General features: G+C 34.2%; 1 long non-coding RNA gene across 1 annotated transcript; it reads left to right on the plus strand.

The window, feature by feature from the left end:
* Window positions 1-756: 756 nt before the first annotated feature.
* Window positions 757-3503, plus strand: LOC135088453 (uncharacterized). The gene is made up of 4 exons (XR_010261041.1): window positions 757-1033; window positions 1220-1373; window positions 2748-2943; window positions 3352-3503. It is a non-coding gene; the product is annotated as an uncharacterized LOC135088453 (long non-coding RNA).
* Window positions 3504-4179: the final 676 nt, after the last annotated feature.

Raw genomic sequence — 4179 nt, forward strand, 5'->3', positions numbered from 1 at the left:
AATACCCAAAAAATTACCGGTGATTGATTTCCGATGTTTGATTATTTAAGAATGAAATGTTTTTTGGTTTTTAATAGTGAACATTTAGAAAAACGTATAACTTGACTTAAATATGTTAAAAAATTAGTTAGAATTTTTTTTTGTTAAATATGTTAAAAAAATAGTTTTAATTTAATATGACATTTGTCGATATGTCCCAACACTAACATTTTTGTAACTCGAGATAACCTTGTAGAGACGTCGTTAATACTCTAGCTTGATTTTTATAATTTCGAATTACTACTATTGGTGTAATTTAACGCTGCATTTACACGAAATTAACATTTTTATTGGGAGCACTGTCGTCGAAAATATTGTTTGTAGGTCAGACGTGAATTATTTCTTGTCCGCCAATATTTAGCTCTCATTGATCGCTACTACAAAGTTATGTCGTTACTTTTGATGGCAGCTGTCATTCTAATCAAGCTATATTGGATAGACTATAATTAAAACGGTTTGTGCTGTGAAAGGGTGTCTAAAATACATAAGAAAAACGAAAGAAAGTAAACAGTGTTACATTTCATAAGTAAGTACTACAATTCGACGCGTATTTTGCTTCAATTTGGCTTTCAAAAATTATTTTTTTTTTTTTTTAATATAGTTTTTCACGGCTCTGGGTGCAAGCCCTTTTAAGCCAGTCTTGGAAGTCCGTTGAACTTTTGTTTGAATTTGAGACATCACATCTGTGTTTGACACTTCACTTCACTGAGTTCACTGCACTGATGATGATTCCAACTGTTTCACTGATTTTCTCTTCTCAAATAGTTCCCAGAGTTGAAACCACGAAAGTATATAAGGGTTTGAAAAGTTTCGGATCCTTCAGGAGCTCGTCCAACGACTCTGGTACACGTTCACAAATAGATTGAAGGTCATCGATCATGACCAGTCTCTGAACTCCAAAACTTCTACATTTCAAGATTATGTGTTCCAAATCAGCAAGCTCTTCATTGCAATATGTACATTCAGGGCTCGGAATCAAGTTGAGCCTCTTCAGGTGAGTGGGAGCGTGGCAATGGCCAAATCTCAGCCTATTTATGATGGTTATAAACTTCCTGTTATCTATATTCTCATTCCTCCGATGGTACCAAGGTTTGGCGGGCGGGCTTCCTTGGATCTTAGCATACCATTTTCCCTTTTCCATACTAGTAATTGTCCAGTACTCATGCCATATCTTTTTCAGGTCTTGACTGATTGCGGCTTGATAGTCAGTGTGAGGTAACTTCAACAACGTAGAATGATCAACATCAAAGCCATTCCTTGCAGCCAGATCAACAATTTCATTCCCCCTGATGCCACGGTGCGATGGTACCCAAAGGAAGAGCAGTGTCTTACCAGTAAGTCTATATATGTTATTAATTAATTTCTTAATATCATAAATTATATAATTCAAATTATATTTACAAGAGTTATTTTCCAGAGCTAGTAATACACTTTTAGAGTCAGTTAGAATAATAATATTGTCAGATGGTGGATTACATGTACAGATATGTTTAAGTGCTAAGAGGATAGCATAACTTTCTGCAGTAAAGATACTACAGTGGCTTTCAATTTTATGACTTTGAGTAAGTTTAAGTTGTGGATCATAAAATGCAGAGGTTACACTATTCTCTTTCTTTGAACCATCTGTGTACACTTTATAATAAGACTTATTTAGAAATTTATTAAGATCAATTTGATTGGAGATCTTTTCTCTTAAGATAGTGAAATTTTTTACAACAAGATCTTCATAATTAACTTTATACATGGGCCATGGCTTATCTTTATACATATTTACAGTGAGAGACTCAATATACAATGCAATTCTTAGTAAGGCTGGAGTGCGTCCAGATATTAACTCATTACCTGTAATTGGAGGAGGAGGAGTAGAGCACATTTGGGATGATAAGGCAGGCATGATTCTATCTAGTACTGGTTTGTTGGTTGAAGTTATTAGTTTAAGGCAAAAATTTGCTGCTAGTTGAATACGTCTCAGTACTAAAGGTGGAATGCATGTTTCACATTGCATAGCAATGATAGGAGTTGAACACATAGCTCCTGTTATTATTCTAAGTGCTTTATTCTGAATAACATCTAATTTTTTTAGTAGGGTTGGGCTACAGTTCATATATGCCAAAGTACTATAGTCGAAATGACTACGTACTAAACTCTTGTATAACATTGATAAAATCTTGGGATCAGAGCCCCAACTTACACCAGCTAGTGAACGCAATATGTTTAAAGCCTTAGAAGAGTTGCGAATTAGAAGCTTGATATGACTTTCAAATGTGAGTTTTTTATCTAGACACACTCCTAAAAACTTTTTTTCCTGAATCCATGGAAGAGGATTATTATTGTAATAAATAGTAGAATTACAGTCATTATACTTTTTCGAGAATAGCATAGCGCCGCTCTTATTGGGACTAATGTCAAGTTTTAATTTACCAGAGTAAAAATTATGAATTTCAACTAAAGCTAGGTTTAGATTATGCACAGCAGTGTTTACATTCTTATTTACAGTATAAATTAATAAATCATCAGCAAATTGTAAAAATTTTATATCCCTTTGTGGTAAATACTTATTAATTTGACTGGTGTATAAATTGTACAATAATGGCGAAATCGTAGCACCCTGCATTGTGCCTTTATATACATATCCGGGTCCATGAGTAATATTATTAAATTTTATATACATTATTCTTTTGTACAAAAAATTGAAAATCCATTTGCAGACTACCCCGGGTACTCCAATATCACATAAGATGGCTATTAAAATTGAGGGGACCACGTTATCGAACGCGCCCTGTACATCAAGGAAGACACAAGCTGTTGCAGAGTGACCGTCAAGAGAATTCCTAACATCTGAGACCAATGCTGTAAAACTTTCTGCTGCACTTCGGCCTTTCCTAAATCCGAATTGTTCATTTGGTAAGATATTATTTGATTCGACATAATAATCTAATCTTGTCTTTAACATGCACTCAAATACTTTACCTATACATGAGGACAGAGAAATTGGTCGATAAGAGTTACAGTCATCAGGAGGCTTATCTGGTTTAAGTATAGGAATGACACATTGAGTCTTCCATGAGTCTGGTATGACCTGTGTTTGCCATAGTAAATTAAAAATGTAGAGTAAAAGTTTTTTGGCATTAATATGTAGGCGACGAATAACTTCATAAGGAATATTGTCTAAACCAGGAGTAGTGTTCCTACGAGACTGCAGAGCAGTCATAAACTCTTCCCAAGAAAAATGTTGAGACAAAAAAGCTGCTTTTTCATCACCAATTTGAGAGAAATATGTTTGCAATAATGAATTATTTACTTGTTTTTCAGGAGGAGATAGAGGAGAATATTTCTCAAAAAAAGAGGGAATCCATTCATCATTCTTCGGCAGTTTGGGAATTGAAACACGCTTAAACCTCTTCATATAGTTCCATACTGTACTAACAGGAGTATATCTATTAAAAGATTCACATAAAGATTTCCATCCAGTTTTCTTTTTTTCCTTAATAGTTAGTTTTTTAGCAGCATCCAATTTTTTATATGCAATGTAGTTGTCAATGCTTGGATTACGTCTATAAAAATTTAAAGCATCTTTACTCTTTTTAACTGCACTATTACACTCATCATCCCACCAAGGTACAGGCTTTTTCATTATATTGGGAGAGGTTTTGACTACTTTAGGTACGCATTTGTCTCTAATACTAATTAAATTATTATAAAAATCGTCATAAATTATTAATGGATCTGTATTATCTAAATTAATATTAACTACCATGTTTTCTGTTTCAGTATGAAATTTAAACCAATCAGCTTTATTGTAAATAAATTTGTGTACTGGTTCACCTATCTGATATTTATCAACAGAAGTCTGAATATCTGTTACAGTGGGATAGTGATAACTTCCCATTGGATCATCATAGACTTTCCAATCACATAATGGAGCTACTGAAGGGCTGACACATGTTACATCAATAGCCGAAGGATTATGAACAGATCTACCAACAGTGGTTGGCGCCCCTGAGTTGAGGATACAGAGGTCGCTCTCGTCAAATATATTGTAAACTTCATTACCTCGACCGTTACTAGTAGCACAGCCGAATGCGATGTGGTGAGCATTAATATCACCTGATAGCAAAAGTGGCTTAGGTAGTAAGTTAA

The sequence above is a fragment of the Ostrinia nubilalis genome, chromosome 1 (genome assembly GCF_963855985.1).
Source record: "Ostrinia nubilalis chromosome 1, ilOstNubi1.1, whole genome shotgun sequence".
In the NCBI taxonomy this organism is placed as follows: domain Eukaryota; kingdom Metazoa; phylum Arthropoda; class Insecta; order Lepidoptera; family Crambidae; genus Ostrinia; species Ostrinia nubilalis.